The 17,197-nt window shown below is 40.4% G+C and overlaps 2 long non-coding RNA genes across 2 annotated transcripts in view; one reads left to right on the top strand and one right to left on the bottom strand.

The window, feature by feature from the left end:
• The window catches only part of LOC124875875, a 412,032-nt gene that overhangs the window by 102,129 nt on the left and 292,706 nt on the right, over positions 1-17,197 (top strand). The window lies entirely within an intron of this gene.
• The window catches only part of LOC124875877, a 40,517-nt gene continuing 24,390 nt past the window's right edge, over positions 1,071-17,197 (bottom strand). Inside the window, exon 3 of the long non-coding RNA XR_007040158.1 lies at positions 1,071-1,089. This is a non-coding gene — a long non-coding RNA (uncharacterized LOC124875877). The remainder of the gene's footprint in view (positions 1,090-17,197) is intronic.

The raw sequence follows: 17,197 nt of genomic DNA, 5'->3' as shown, positions 1-17,197 counted from the left end.
GGCAACCCTTGTGATGTCACTGAAAACCACCAAAAACATGTTGGAGAAAAAACAAAAATGTCCATAAAGTGACTATTAAACACTGCCAATGTGAAGCTGATGGTGAAAAATTTTACTCCTAACTAAACATTTTGAACATTTTTAGCTTAAAGCATTTGAGGTTCTCAGTAAATCCAGCCTTACAGTTAAACAGATCTGGATATAAGACCAGCAGGGTCACTTTAATGGTTATTGGTCTTTTGTGTGTCCTCTAACATGGTACACAGGATATTTGCAATTTATTTTGATATTTATTGAGTTATAGTTTTTATGGAACTGGTTAGCAGTTCAGCTAGTTGTCTGTTATGATAATCACTCACCGGTGGACATTTCCATTCAAAGCTCAGACTTGTACGAAAATGTCCACATGTTGCTGTTTGCGACTGCACCTTTATTTAACAAAACTTTACCTCTGCTTTAGTTGGTTCATGTTACAGATGGATTAGTCCTGTGGTCATTATTTTTCATTGTTTACTGACAGATTTATATTTACAGTGACTACAGAAAGCCCTTGTAAACTAAAGCTGAGGGATGATGAAAATCCTAAGCCGGCTTGTGCTTGAGCTATTAAACATGACCATAGAAGAAATGTCAACTTTTGAAAAGGATTAACTGCTCAATTTTGTGATTTTAGGTTTCAGAAACAATAATTAATGTAGTTATGTCCTTTTATGAATGGCAGTAATTCAGTGGTGCCAGACGTCCCGGTCTTTCAAACCTTGACCGCATTCTCAACCTACAACAGAAAATTACCACTCATTAATAGTTAGGTCCATCCATCTGGTATATTTTCTATACTCACTTCTTCCATACAGGGTCATGAGGGTGTTGGTGCCTATCTCCAGCAGTCTACGGGCGAGAGATGGGGTGCACCCTGGACAGATCACCAGAGAAATGTTTAAGTACCTACTTAATTGGTACTTAGTGATATGAAAGTAAAAAAAAAATCACAAATCAATGCTTATTTAAATATTGTGTTTAACTCTGTTCTTGTCCATAGATATGCTGGTATACCTAACTAGAATCCACTTCTTCAGGTCAACTCCCAGTCTGTAAAAGATGAAATGAAAAACTCATCTTATTTAAGATGTAAAAGTTCAACATGTTTTTTTTGTATTTGCCCTGTGAAAGACTGTTTACAAGTTGAAATGTCAAACCAGTTGTTTTAACAGATTTCACAAAACATATCACAATGCATCTAGTTATAAGCTGGATAGACCAACAGGATAGGGCCCTTCATCCTCAGGACAGTAAATCAGACTACTGGTCAGTTATAGAAAATGAATGGTCTGTAGTTAAATACCATGTAACAGGAACAATGTAGAAATGTCATGATTAATTACAGACCTATATAAAATCTTCCATTCTTATCTAAAATTCTTGAGAAAATAGTTGCTAATCAAATGTGTGAGCATTTACACAGCAATGACCTGTTTGAAGAGTTTCAGTCAGGTTTCAGAGCTCATCATAGCACTGAAACAGCTCTGCTGAAAGTCACTAATGATATTCTTATGGCCTCAGATAATGGACTTGTGTCTGTTCTGGTTCTGTTAGATCTCAGTGCTGCATTTGATACAGTCGAACATTATATTCTCTTAAAAAGGCTGGGATATGCTGTAGGGATCAGGGGAACAGCGCTAGGCTGGTTTAAATCTTATCTGTCTGACAGATTCCAGTTTGTTCATGTAAATGATAAATCATCTTTAAACTCCAGGGTTAATTGCGGAGTACCACAGGGTTCGGTACTTGGGCCAATTCTCTTTACTATATATATGCTTCCAATAGGTCAAATTATCAGGCAGCAAGGGATAAATTTTCACTGTTAAGCTGATGATACTCAGCTTTACTTATCCATAAATCCTGATGAGCCCAACCAGTTAGATAGACTACAAGCATGTCTTGAAGATATAAAAACTTGGATGACTTTAAATTTTTTACTTCTAAATTCAGACAAGACAGAAGTTGTCGTCTTTGGTCCGGAGTCTTTAAAAAAGAAACTGTTTAGTCAATCACTTAACCTGGATGGCATTAAATTGACCTCCGGTAATAAAGTAAAAAACCTTGGTGTTATTTTTGATCAGGACATGTCATTTAAATTCTATATTAAACAGGTTTCTAGGACTTCCTTCTTTCACCTCCGGAACATTGCCAAAATTAGAAATATCCTATCCAGGAGTGACGCTGAAAAACTAGTCCATGAATTTGTTACTTCAAGGCTGGACTATTGTAATTCTTTACTATCAGGATGTCCACAAAATGCAGTTAAAAGCCTTCAGCTGATTCAAAATGCTGCAGCAAGAGTTCTGATGAAAATTAAAAAGAGAGATCATATTTCTCCTATTTTAGCTTCCCTTCATTGGCTTACTGTTAAATTTAGAATAGAATATAAAATTCTCCTCCTCACATATAAAGCCCTTAATGATCTAGCTCCATCATACATCAGAGATCTGATTGGTCCATATGTTCCTAACAGAGCACTTTGTTCTCAGACTGCAGGTTTACTGGTGGTTCCTAGAGTCTCTAGAAGTAGAATGGGAGGCAGATCCTTTAATTATCAGACTCCTCTCCTGTGGAACCAGCTCCCAGTTTTAGTCCGTGAGGCAGACACCCTGTCTACTTTTAAGGCTAGGCTTAAAACTTTCCTTTTTGATTAAGCTTATAGTTAGAGTGGCTTAGGTTATCAGGGAGGAAGGCTCCCTCCCTGATAACTTAAGCCACTCTAACTATAAGCCTGTTGGTTGGAGTAAGGGGGAGTCAGGTTTAGCCTAAAGTTATGGTTGAGGTGCAAACACACCCTCCATTTCTGCTACCTGTATGACCCCTTCTCTTTTCCAATGGTTATAATCAGTTTGACAGAGAGAGGTATCCCAATCCTTGTGGTTTTTAGTATAACAATGACCATCAGTGGGACCCTTTGTGAGGTTCCTTGAGACGACTGTTGTAAATAAGCGCCGTTTAACTAAATAATCTGAACTGAAACTATCTGTGTAGTTATGCTGCTATAGGCTTGGGCTGCTGGAGGACATAACGACCACTTTCATCCTCTTCGCTACATTCTCACACTACTCTCCAATTTTGCATTATTTGCTGTTATTTCAGCATTTAACTTTGTTCTCTCTCTTTTCTCTTCATAGAAGCTACACCTGGCCTGGCTGTGTGTCTACTTGTGACACCTTTCTGGAGAGGGGAATCGTCCGAGCTTCTGCTGGCAACAACTTAATGCTCACCCTCTACCGATGATCCACATAGCCCTGTCTTTTAGTGTTTAACCCTTTCTCTCTCCTAGACATGGCGATTGACTGAGCTTAACTGTAACTAACTCTATGTGCTCTCTTTCAGACTCTAACCTTGAAAACTGGCTCAGAATTTATCTGTTCTTTCTTTCTAGGTGAAACGACTAAAGGAACTACATCCATTAACATTTACTTTTCCTTCCCATAGAAAGTACTCCTGGATCAGTGCTTCTGTGTTCTCTTTGTGTCTCTGCTCTGTTCTCTCAAACCCCCAGTCGGTCGTGGCAGATGGCCGCTCACACTGAGCCTGGTTCTGCTGGAGGTTTCTTCCTGTTAAAAGGGAGTTTTTCCTCTCCGCTGTCGCTACATGCATGCTCAGTATGAGGGATTGCTGCAAAGTCAACACCAGTGACTGTCCACTGTCTCTACATGCTCATCCAGGAGGAGGGAATGCTGCAAGTCACTGACTGGATGCAATCTACTGGGTTTCCATAGATAGAAAAACCTTTTATCCAATTTGAATAAAAAGCTAACTCTGACTGCACTGTTCAATTGTTAGGATTAATTGGAATGTAAGTACCTGACTGTTGTGAAGTGCCTTGAGACAACATGTGTTGTGAATTGGCGCTATATAAATAAAACTGAATTGAATTGAATTGAATTAATTCACATTGCTGAATGTTTTCTCATTATACAGCCATGTTCAAACAGCTGTTAAGACCATCTTGTGGTCCTAATCTTGTGTAAAGAGAGAAAAGTAGTTAATGTGACATTTTTAAACTTTGCTACTGGATGTTCTATACTAAAATTGACTGCAGAGTTTTTTTTAAGTGTATTTAAAAATATTTTACACCATTAGTAATGTTGACAGAAGTATTCCAGTCTCAACATTTCATTTTTGTCAGGGTGTGGACATTTTGGACTTTGTGTTGGTTTTGTTTTTGTTTTTTCCTTCAATTATTTTGGTGATAGTTTGTTTTCCTCTACCGCCTCCTAGTGTTTGTTGGTTTCCTCTCGCCCTTGTTCCTTTAGTGTTGCTTTACTTAGAATAGTTTCATGATTATTGTGATTTTCATAGTTCTGTATCTTCCTTGGATTCTCTGTGTTTATTTATGTTAGGTCAGCTTTAGTTTTTGTTTACATCTTTGTTTGTCTTCACGTTCCCTGCTTGGTTCTAGTTTATTTAGCCAGTGTGGTTTTAGGCTTGTTCACTTTTGTATCTGGATTCCTCCAGTTTTTCTCTTTCCTTTAGTTCTTGGTTATTCTAGATTTCTTATGCTTCTTTTATTATTTCATCTTGGTCTTTAGTTTGGCTTAGGTCTGTGTTTCTGTTTATTTGTTACCTTGCCCATCTTCAGTCTTTGTATTTGTTTTCACCTGGTCCTTCTGCCTCCTTGTCACACCTGTTCTCAGTTCCCTTGATTACCTGCCTTTGTCTCCCCCTGTATATTAGTTGGTTTTGTTCCATTGTGCTTTGCTAGTTTCTCCAATCATATTACCTGATTATGCTCAGTGTTTGCTGCGTTCCTGCAGTAAGTTTTCGATTGTACTCATGCATTGCACCTGCGGTGAGTTCTGCTTTGTTTTGTTTGCTCATGACTTGTGAATGAAGCTGGAGATCATGATGAAAATGCTGCAGCCCAGCTCTTGTCTGCGCTTCGGTCCACCCCAAAACCCCACTGTGACAATTTTGATTTGAGCTGTAATCCTTTGCAAAAAAAGGGGCTCTTTCCTCTCGCCCATTCTCTGTCTGTGATGATCATCTCCTTGAGGCAGGGCTACTTCTGCTGTGCTCATCCACACGGCTTCTATTTTCTCATCAAACCCCTATGCTTAAAAGGACCAGTAGGAACACTCTTTAGCTGCCAGATTGTCATCAATGACTGTGTTAATCCAGCTGTCCTTGTGTCCTTGTTTGAATCTCTGAAGTTACTCGACATTAAGACATTAAGAAGTGGAGGTGGTGGAGGAGTATAAATACCTCGGTGTTCACCTGGACAACAGACTGGAGTGGAGATGCAACTGTGAAGCCATCTACAAGAAGGGACAGAGCAGACTGTACTTCTTGAGGAAGCTTAGGTCCTTTGGTGTTTGCAGCAAGATGCTGCATATCTTCTATAAGTCTGTTGTGGAGAGTGTGATCTCTTCTGCCATCATCTGCTGGGGAAGCAGCATCAGAGCCAGGGACTTAAAAAAGCTCAACAGGCTGATTAAAAAAAAGGCTGGCTCTGTTCTTGGGAGTCCTCTGGAACCTCTGGAGATCATTGTGGAAAGAAGGATTCTTCATAAAATGAAGAACATTATGGAGAACCCTGAGCATCCTCTTCATGAGACTGTCCTACAACAACAGAGTCTCTTCAGTCAGAGGCGTCTTCAGATCTGCTGTAAGACGGAGCGCTACAGGAGATCCTTCCTGTCCACAGCCATCAGCATCTACAACGGCTCTTTGAAGAAACCTTCATAATATGAGCTATAACAACATTTAATTTCCCTTTGGGATTAATAAAGTATTTTTGAATTGAATTGAATTACAGATTATCTGTTTCTCTGTGCTCTAGAATAATTTGCAAGGAACTCATCTTGTTCTTCCACTTGCTTCAATTCATCCCACTGACAACTACCTGGTCTACTCTTCTAGTGCTCCAGTACCTTATCTGGAAGTTATCATGAACTCCTTCAGCTCCCACAAGAGCCCACCTCTGGTCCTCTAAGCAAAACTCTACTAACCTTAATTTAGAACAGCAGACTCACTGGAGCAGTAACCAACTCACCAACCCACATTCAGCTTCCCTCAAACTTAGCTACCCTTCTTTAGAGCCACTACCTGCTGCATCTAGAGATAAGAATGAATCCTCTAATAATTCACTTAAGTCAAAGTTACATCAGTGCCCCTCACCATTGTCTTTTGTAGATGTTACCTAGACCTTCATGTGAACTGCAGTTCAGATACTAAATCAAAAACTTGAAAACATGACGAGTAGATTTTTTGTTTTTTGCGTTTTTGTAAGTTACACATTTCTTTCCACTTAGTCCAAACTGTCCAAGGAAATGGACAAAAGCAAACAGAGTCCACATTTTGCAGTGAATAGATGATAAGGGCTTTGTACAATTTCACAGTGTAACTTTTGTACGTATGTATGTACGTACGTATGTATGTCTGTACGTACAGTACAGACAAAACGTTTGGACACACCTCATTCAAAGAGTTGTCTTTATTTTCATGACCATGAATATTGCAGCTTCACACTGAAGGCATCAAAACTATGAATTAAAACATGTGGAATTATATACTGAACAAAAAAGTGTGAAACAACTGAAAATTTGTCTTATATTCTAGGTCCTTCAAAGTAGCCACCTTTTGCTTTGATTACTGCTCCACACACTCTTGGCATTCTGTTGACGAGCTTCAAGAGGTAGTCACCTGAAATGGTTTTCACTTCACAGGTGTGCCCTGTCAGGTTTAATAAGTGGGATTTCAAGCCTTACAAATGGGGTTGGGACCATCAGTTGTGTTGCGCAGGAGGTGGATACAGTACACAGCTGATAGTCCTACTGAATAGACTGTATTATGGCAAGAAAAAAGCAGCTAAGTAAAGAAAAATGAGTGGCCATCATTACTTTAAGAAATGAAGGTCAGTCAGTCCGAACAATTGGGAAAACTTTGAAAGTGTCCCCAAATGCAGTCACAAAAACCATCAAGCGCTACAAAGACACTGGCTCACATGAGGAGTGCCCCAGGAAAGGAAGACCAAGAGTCACCTCTGCTGCAGATGGTAAGTTCATCCGAGTCACCAGCCTCAGAAATCGCTGGTTAACAGCAGCTGAGATTAGAGAACAGGTCAATGCCACACAGAGTTCTAGCAGCGGACACATCTCCAGAACAACTGTTAAGAGGAGACTGTGTGAATCAGGCCTTCATGGTAAAATAGCTGCTAGGAAACCATATATATAAGACAAATTTTCAGTTGTTTCACACTTTTTTGTTCAGTATATAATTCCACATGTGTTAATTCATAGTTTTGATGCCTTCAGTGTGAAGCTACAATATTCATAGTCATGAAAATAAAGAAAACTCTTTGAATGAGAAGGTGTGTCCAAACGTTTGGTCTGTACTGTATGTATGTATGTATGTGTTTATGTGTGTATGTATGTGTCCATGATCGCCTGCACAGCAACTTGCGATCATCTTTTATGCTTGTTTCCATGGTTACAGCTCTCACTGGTGTAGTGAAATCCCCAAATTTTCACTCACCTCAACACTTTCCATGACCTTCCAGGAGAGAGAGCGATTACTACAGCCTCTGCCTGTGTGATCATACATACACTTTGAGCTGGCTGAGTTGAAGCCTCCAGCTCTGCAAAGATGGCACGCTGAAATAAAACGCAGTCTGCATGTCCGAACGGGGAAATAAAGAGGCTGTATAATGAGGCCATTACTAAGCAAGCAGACAGCATGGTAACCATTCTGTATGACTGTACATATTCAAGAGTAATTAAATAAGAAATGAATATCAACACATTTATATTCAGTACTGATTGAAAGGTAAAAGTTAAGAAAACTCTGCTAATCTGCTAAGTTTTCTAAAAATAGAAGGCTATAGGTAGATGTTTTAAAAGTTAAAATTTTCCTTATTAAAAGTATAGCTAAATTCAGGCTGTCATTTTCTACCACTTATTCCATAGTGGGTTGCGGGGGAGCTGGTGCCTAACTCCAGCAGTCTATGGGCAAGAGGCGGGGTACACCCTGGACAGGTCACCAGTCCATCACAGGGCAACACACAAACAACCATGCACACACTCATTCATACACCTAAGGGCAATTTAGAGTTACCAATTAACCTAACAGGCATGTCTTTGGACTGTGGGAGGAAGCTGGAGTACCCAGTGAGAACCCACACATGCACGGGGAAAACATGCAAACTCCATGCAGAAAGACCCTCGGACGGGAATCGAACCCAGGACTTTCTTGCTGCAAAGCAACAGTGCTACCAACTGCGCCACCGTGCAGCCTTTAGCTAAATTCATTCAATATATATTCTATATTGTAGGTAACCGATTTAAAAACAAACAAATATCCTTGCTTTTTATTACATTTCTATGAAAATAAATTTTAGATTTATTTTAAAACTTTTCCTATCCTTCTTCTGAACTTTGCGCAGAGGTTCTGATTCTTTATTTCACCGTATCACCAAGACAGATAAATAAATAGAATTGTCTGGTAGCTGAACGTGGGGCCTTTTTTGTGTCTGCATTTTCTTATGACATTTGTTGAACTACACAGCTATGTTTTTGTCGTAAAAACAAACAACAGCTAGGGTCAGTCAAGATTGATGACTGAATAATTATTATATGTCAAAATTATATAAACTATATTCTATAGTTTATAGAATTGCACCGCTCAAGGTGGCAGCAGGTTGGAGTAGCTCGGTTACTTTTTATTCGGATTTATTCTTTTTTGGGAACTATTCCTCTTGTGGTGGATACAGTTAATTTGTTTTGGACGACTGTCCACTCCGGTGTCGGATGCTGTGCAGCTTGGAGGATTTTTCTTAAGACTTTCTATTTTTGGGCATTTGTTATGATGCATTGCCATGGCAACGGGGTTGTTTCTTACAACCGGGAGCAGCTGATTAATATCTCAAAAGCTCAAATAATACTTCAGCTACAACCCCAAATCCCTGATGAGTTGAAAAGGAGACGCCGTGGATGCAGAGCAGGAGCTAAGAGAAGAGAGAGAAGGAGGAATTTCAAACCATCTCTTCCGTCGATTATGATGAGCAATGTGAGATCGTTGGGAAACAAGTTGGATGAACTCCAAGCCCTACAAAGGACCCAGCCAGAGTACCGGGAATGCAGTATTATGTGTTTTACTGAGACATGGCTGCAGGATCATATCCCCGACTCCAGTGTCTCTGCCGGGCTTTTTAACCATACGAGCAGACAGAGATTTAAAGAGGAGCGGCAAATGTAAAGGAGGTGGACTGGCAGTACTTGTGAACAACAGATGGTGTCATCCAGGACATGTAACTGTGAAGTGTCATCTCTGCAGTCCAGATATTGAACTGTTGGCAGTAAGTTTTCATCCATATTATTTACCCAGAGAGTTCAACAGTGTTATTTTGGCAACAGTTTACGTTCCACCTTCCGCTGTTGCCGACACTGCATGTGATGCCATCAGCTCAGTTGTTGCTAAGCTACAGACACAACACCCCAATGCTTTTGTCGCAATATCTGGTGATTTTAACCATGCTTCACTGTCTGCTACACTTCCAACATTTCAACAGTTTGTCAGCTGCTCTACCAGAGAAAACAAAACATTGGATTTGTTTTATGCAAATGTCAAGAACTCATACATCTCTACAACAAGACTTCCTCTAGGCAAATCAGATCACAATCTTGTTTTTCTCTGCTCGAAATATAAGCCCCTTGTTCAGAGGCAACCTGTAATAAAGAGGACCGTGACTGAGTGTGTAACCGACTATATAAACTTCTGTGTGGATAACATCATCCCCACCAGAACCGTGAGATGCTTCCCCAATAACAAACCTTGGATCACCAGTGACGTGAAGGACCTGCTTAACAAGAAAAAAGAGCCTTCAGAGAGGGAGACAGAAAATTATTGAGGAGTATACAGAAGCAACTTAAAGTCAAGATAAGCGACAGCAAGGCGGTGTACAAGAAGAAGCTGTAGAGCAAGCTCCAGCAAAACAATATCAGAGATGTGTGGACAAGGATGAAAAAGATCACAGGCTTCAAGCAGAAGGATGATCAGACCGATGGAGGTCTAGACAGAGTCAATGAACTGAACACATTCTTCAATAGGTTCAGTTCAGAAACAAGCTTCGCATCCTCCTCTCCTGCTCACAGACAATCCACCTTCCTTTGACCCGCAGGACCCACAGCTGTCCAGTAACACCTCACATGTTTTATCTTCCACCTCAGCCCTAGACCCTTCTGCTTCTACATGTTTGCCTTCAACCATATCAGAAGATGCTGATGCTTCCTTTGCTTCCCCTTCCACCAGTGTGTCTCAAGAAGTCAGGTGAAGATGCAACTGGAGAGACCGAATAGGAATAAGGCTGCAGGTCCAGATCATGTCAGCCCTAGAGTCCTGAAGGCCTGTGCAGAGCAGCTCTGTGGGATTCTGCAGCACCTCTTCAACCTTAGCCTGGCCCAGAAAAAGGTTCCGGTGTTGTGGAAGACCTCCTGTCTTGTTCCGGTACCAAAGAAAACTCACCCATCAGTCCTCAATGATTATAGACCTGTTGCCCTGACATCTCACATCATGAAGGTCCTAGAGAGACTCCTGTTGGCCCACCTGAGTAAGCAAACAGTAAACCATCAGGACCTCCTTCAGTTTGCTTATCGCTGTGGAGTTAGAGTTGAAGATGCCATCATACACCTGCTTCAACAATCCCACTGTCATCTGGACAAAGCCAGCAGCATTGTGAGGATCATGTTCTTTGATTTCTCCAGTGCATTTAATACAATCCAACCTGATTTGCTTTGTCAGAAACTCCAGAAGACTCACGTGGAGGCCTCAACAATCTCCTGGATCAAAGACTACCTGACAAACAGACCACAGTTTGTGAGACTGAAGGGTTGTGAGTCTAACCAGGTAGTCAGCAGCACAGGAGCACCACAGGGGACGGTACTCTCGCCATTCCTTTTCAATCTGTACACCTCAGACTTCCAGCACAAGACAGACTCCTGTCATCTGCAGAAATGCTCGGATGATTCTGCAGTCGTGGGGTGGATCAGAGATGGACAAGAAGCTGAGTACAGGAAGGTGGTGGACCGCTTTGTGGCATGGTGTGGAAACAATCATCTCATTTTGAACGTGACTAAAACAAAGGAGATGATTGTAGATTTTAAGAAAAACAGGAATAAGTCAAAAACTATTTCTATCATGGGAGAAGAAGTGGAGGTGGTGGAGGAGTATAAATACCTCGGTGTTCACCTGGACAACAGACTAGAGTGGAGATGCAACTGTGAAGCCATCTACAAGAAGGGACAGAGCAGACTGTACTTCTTGAGGAAGCTTAGGTCCTTTGGTGTTTGCAGCAAGATGCTGCATATCTTCTATTAGTCTGTTGTGGAAAGTGTGATCTCTTCTGCCATCATCTGCTGGGGAAGCAGCATCAGAGCCAAGGACTTAAAAAAGATCAACAAGCTGATAAAAAAGGCTGGTTCTGTTCTGGGGACTCCTCTGGAACCTCTGGAGATCATTGTGGAAATACGGATTCTTCATAAAATGAAGAACATAATGAAGAACCCTGAGCATCCTCTTCATGAGACTGTCCTACAACAACAGAGTCTCTTCAGTCAGAGGCGTCTTCAGATCTGCTGTAAGACGGAGCGCTACAGGAGATCCTTCCTGCCCACAGTCATCAGGATCTACAACGACTCTTTGAGGAAACCTTCATAATATGAGCTACAACATTTAATTTCCCTTTGGGATTAATAAAGTATTTTTGAATTGAATTGAATGTATTCAGCCAATTTTATGCACAGAGCAGGAAAAAAATGAAAATACAGTAAGAAAATAGTAAAAAGAACAAATGCAAAAGATGCAATTTGTACCAAAAAAAACATGATGAAATTGACAGATATACACATTTAATTCAATTCAGTATATTTATATGTTGTCTTAAAGCACTTTCAAAAAAAGTTTATTTAATGCAATCACATAAAGAGATTAAAAGTCAGTTACATGCATTCCAAACTGATCCTTGTTATCAAACAATGCAGTCAAGTTCAGTTTATTATTGAAACTGGTTAAAAAGTAATTTTTTATTTTTATTTTATTTTTTTACATGTCCTGTCTGGCAGAGTAGCACACAGAATTGTTGTCTGAGTGCCAAGAAGAAGCTCAACAGATTTTCTCTCACAAGTGGAGCATTACACCTAACGCTATAATGCTCCTCTTGATATGTATATATACATATAAAAACTTTATTGGAAACTGCTCTTCAATCATTTCAGTTGCAATGCACACAGACAGAAACGAAAAGGAAGAAAGAAAAAAAAGCAAAAAAGATAGAGAGGTCGGGCACAAAGGAAAACTGTAGAGAAGGAGAGAAGAATAGAGGAGAGAGAAAAGGATGAAAAGAATACAAGATACTAGAAAATTGCTTTTACACCTGCAGAAACATATAATAACAGCAATGTTACCGAAAAGAGGACAAATTTCGTTGTAATGTACATGTGCAATGACCAATAAAGATGATTATTATTATTAGAAAAGTGCAAGGTACTAATGAATGCAAAATGTATTTGGTGGTAACTGCGGCACAATATAGAACATCAGTGTATCTGTTAACACCTGAATCTAAACACATGTGGGTGTATGTGGGAGTGCGCTTGTTTAAATAAGGTTTCTCCATAAAATTATGCAATAGCGAGTGTGTGGAGCCACAGACCTGGACCTGAGACCGACATGGAGGAGATCTGAGCCAAAGGCATCCAAAGGCCCCCCAGGACACAGGAACCCCAGGAGGACCACCGCCGGGACAACCGCAACGTCCTTGGAGAAGAGCAGAGAAAAGCCGTAGGGGAACCACCCAGCAGCCACAGTGCAGAAGCCCCAGGGAGCTGCAGCAATGAGCCCACAGACTCTGCCGGCAGCTGTCTACACAAGAGTAGATTCAGCGATGGACCCAGAGACCCGAGACCCTAGGGAACATCACCCCCCAAGTAGAGGCTCAATGGAGCTGGCACATACCAAAGCAACCAGCCCCAGACACCGAGAACCACCAATACATCAGTGGGCAGAGACACCAGCCATCGGCAGGGAGTGTGGTGGGAAGGAAATAAGCCCCACATTTGATGGGGAGCCTAAGCTGACCGAGGAGAGGGAGCAGCTCAAGACCCAACCTGTCCTCTTTATTACAGGTTGCCTCTGAACAAGGGGCTTATATTTCGAGCAGAGAAAAACAAGATTGTGATCTGATTTGCCTAGAGGAGGTCGTGCTGTAGAGATGTATGAGTCCTTGACATTTGCATAAAACAAATCCAATGTTTTGTTTTCTCTGGTAGAGCAGCTGAAAAATTGTTGAAACGTTGGAAGTGTAGCAGAGAGTGAAGCATGGTAAAAATCACCAGAAATTGCCACAAAAGCATTGGGGTTTTGTGTCTGTAGCTTAGCAACAACTGAACTGATGGCATCACATGCAGTGTCAGCAACAGCGGAAGGTGGAACGTAAACTGTTACCAAAATAACACTGGTGAACTCTCTGGGTAAATAATATGGACGAAAACTTACTGCCAACAGTTCAATATCTGAACTGCAGAGATGACACTTCACAGTAACATGTCCTGGATTACACCATCTGTTGTTCACAAGTACTGCCAGTCCACCTCCTTTACATTTGCCGCTCCTCTTTAAATCTCGGCAGAGAGACGCTGGAGTCGGGGATATGATCCTGCAGCCATGTCTCAGTAAAACACATGATACTGCATGCCCGGTACTCTGGCTGGGTCCTTTGTAGGGCTTGGAGTTCATCCAACTTGTTTCCCAACGATCTCACATCGCCCATCAAAATCGACGGAAGAGATGATTTGAACTTCCTCCTTCTCTCTCTTCTCTTAGCTCCTGCTCTGCATCCACGGCGTCTCCTTTTCAACTCATCAGGGATTTGGGGTTGTAGCTGAAGTATTATTTGAGCTTTTGAGATATTAATCAGCTGCTCCTGGTTGTAAGAAACAAACCCGTTGCCATGGCAATGCATCATAACAAATGTCCAAAAATAGAAAGTATTAAGAAAAATCCTCCCCTGCACAGCATCCGACACTGGAGTGGACAGTCATCAAAAAAAAAAACAACTGTATCCACCACAAGAGGAATAGTTCCCAAAAAAGAATAAATCAGAATCAAAAGTAACAGAGCTACTCCAACCTGCTGCCACCTTGAGCGGCGCAATTCTAGAATATATATATATATATATATACATATATAGCGCCAATTCACAGCATGTCGTCTCAAGGCACTTCACAAAGTAAATTCAGTCGAATCATACAGATTTCAGGTTAGGCACATGCATTCAAATGAATCCTAACCATTGAACAGTGCAGTCAGATTCAGTTATTTATTCAAATTGGTTAAAAAGTTTTCCTATCTAAGGAAATCCAGAAGATTGCATTGAGTCAGTGACTTACAGCAGTCACTCCCCCTGCATGAGCATGTAGAGACTGTGGACAGTCACTGGCGTTAACTTTGCAGCAATCCCTCATACTGAACATGCATGTAGCGACAGTGGAGAGGAAAAACTCCCTTTTAACAGTGAGAAACCTCCAGCAGAACCAGGCTTAGTGTGAGCGGCCATCTGCCACGACCGGGATTTGAGAGAACAGAACAGAGACACACAAAGAATACAAAAGCACTGATCCATGAGTACTTTCTATAGGAAGGAAAAGTAAATGTTAATGGATGTAGCTCTTTTAGTCATTTCACCTAGAAAGAAAGAACAGATAAACTGTGAGCCAGTTTTCAAGGTTATAGTCTGAAAGAGAGCACATAGATTTAGTCACAGTAAAAGTTCAGTTTATTGCCATGTCTAGGAGAGAGAAAGGGTTAAACACTGCAATACAGGGCCATGTGGATCATCGGTAGAGGGTGAGCATTAAGTTGTTGCCAGCAGAAACTTGGACGATGCCCCTCTCCAGAAAGGTGTCACAGGTAGACACAGAGTCAGGCCAGTTGTAGCTTCTAGGAAGAGAAAAGAGAGAACATAAAGTTAAAAGCTGAAATAACAGCAAATAATGCAAAATTGGAGAGTAGTATGAGAATGTAGCAGAGAGAGTGAATGTGCTGATTATGTCCTCCAGCAGCCTAAGCCTACAGCAGCATAACTACACAGATAGCTCAGGATAACCTAAGCCACTCTAGCTATAAGCTTTATCAAAAAGGAAAGTTTTAAGCCTAGCCTTTGGCTTTATATGTGAGGAGGAGAATTTTAAATTATATTCTGGATTTAACAGGGAGCCAATGAACGGAAGCTAAAATAGGACAAATATGATCTCTCTTTTTAAGAGTAAGGGCCTGGTGGATGGTACAAAACAATAAACAGGAATGGTTTTAGTGCTTTGTAATTTGAATGAGGAAAACTAAGGATTAAATATTCAAGACTGGTAGTTATTGATTGGTCTGGAACAAATTAATAAATCGGACTGAAAGATGGTTGCTACCCCTCCTCCTCGCCCAGTATTTTGAGGAGTGTGAAAATTTAAATAATTAGTAGGAGTTGACTCATTTATAGTAACATAATCCTCTTGCTGCAGCCAGGTTTCTGTGAGGCAAAATAAATCAATCTGATTGTCACAAATCAGGTCACTAACTAGCAAAGTCTTTGAAGAGAGAGATCTTATGTTCAGTAAGCCACTTTTAATTGTTTTATTTTTCTTTTCAGTGTGAGTTGTGTTTATTTTCTATGAGATTTTCCTGATTTCCTCCTTTTAGATTATTTTTTAATCTATTCAATTTTGGCCGTGGGTGAGACACTGTCTTAATAGGGTAATGGGTGGGTAGCAGTACAGAAGCTGCAGAGAGGAGTATTAAACTACGACCCTGCTTCCTGGTCTGAACCCTGGGTTGTCAGTTTTGGGGAACTACTAAATTTGGCCAGATTCCTAGAAAGAAAAGCAGCTCCATCCAAAGTGTGATGGATGCCATCTCTCCGGATCAGACCAGGTTTTCCCCAAAATGTTCGCCAGTTATCAATGTAGCCCACATTGTTTTCTGGACACCACCTAGACAGCCAGCGGTTGAATGACAGCATGCGGCTAAACATGTCGTCACTGGTCAGATCAGGGAGTGGACCAGAGAAAAGTCCGGTTTACAGTTTAGACTGTTACACACACATATAAAAAGCCTCAAACATAAATTCTTTTTTTAGTGCGGAAGCATAATCTCACCTAGAAAATTTTTGAAAAATCAAACCTTTTGTTTCATTACATTTGCTCAATAATAATAAGAAATTGTTATCTAAATCAATCGTGTCATGTTACAAGTTGTGTAAAATATCTGTAGCTTAAGCATTATTGTAGTATTTATCCTTTACTTTTTATGTTGATATAGAAACTTCTATTTCACGAATGTTTCCATTCATCCGATTCCTGTACCTGCCTTAATTCTAGCAGAGTTGTTAGGAAGGTTGAGGTGTCCCTATCTTTAGCAGTCAATGGGAGAGAGAGGAGGTACACCATAAAAATGGACAGGCTGCCAGTCCATCACAGAGCAACAAAAAGAGAAGACAAAGAACCATGCAAACCCACATACTCTGACATAAGAGTAATTAAGATTAACCACTAAACCGAGTTTGCATACTTTTGGACTGTGGGAGAATGAGTTACCTACCAATAAGAGTATTCAAGTAAGGCAGATGTATGTGTTGATTATAAGTCAGAAAAGTGGATGGACAAATAAACAAGGATGAATAAATAAACAAGATGAATAAGTTTATCACAAGGAGTGAGGATAGTAAAGGAAGTAAAAAAGAAGGACTTTGAGGTGGATGAGCTAAAAGGATTATGCAAAGGATGGCCAAAGACTCTGTATGCTCCAACTTTGTCAAAGGTTATGGAAGACTCTGTGCTGTTCTGTTGGCAAAATTGTTTTGTACAAATTGTCAATAACCGTGACATTTGTGATTTTGTTTAAAACAATTGGAGGACTTTTCACCACTGTATTAATGCATTTTAAATAAAGATGGGATTTTTCTAAAATTTTCAGTTTGAAATAATGCTACTGGAATAAAACAGTTTGCTTTAAGTGGTGCCAGAGAAGCAATAATGACATTTTAAATGTACAAAGTCTTAAATTTACAATGTTTTTTTCAGCTGCTTAAATGAATTAGAACATCAAACTCACAGGACTTTGACAATAGCAGTAATTTGAAAAGTATGTTTATTAAAGTGCTTCTGTGTTC

The sequence above is a fragment of the Girardinichthys multiradiatus genome, chromosome 11 (genome assembly GCF_021462225.1).
Source record: "Girardinichthys multiradiatus isolate DD_20200921_A chromosome 11, DD_fGirMul_XY1, whole genome shotgun sequence".
Classification (NCBI taxonomy): Eukaryota; Metazoa; Chordata; class Actinopteri; order Cyprinodontiformes; family Goodeidae; genus Girardinichthys; species Girardinichthys multiradiatus.
The sequence above is the reverse complement of the archived record's forward strand: the minus strand, read 5'-3'. Positions and strand labels throughout refer to the sequence as shown.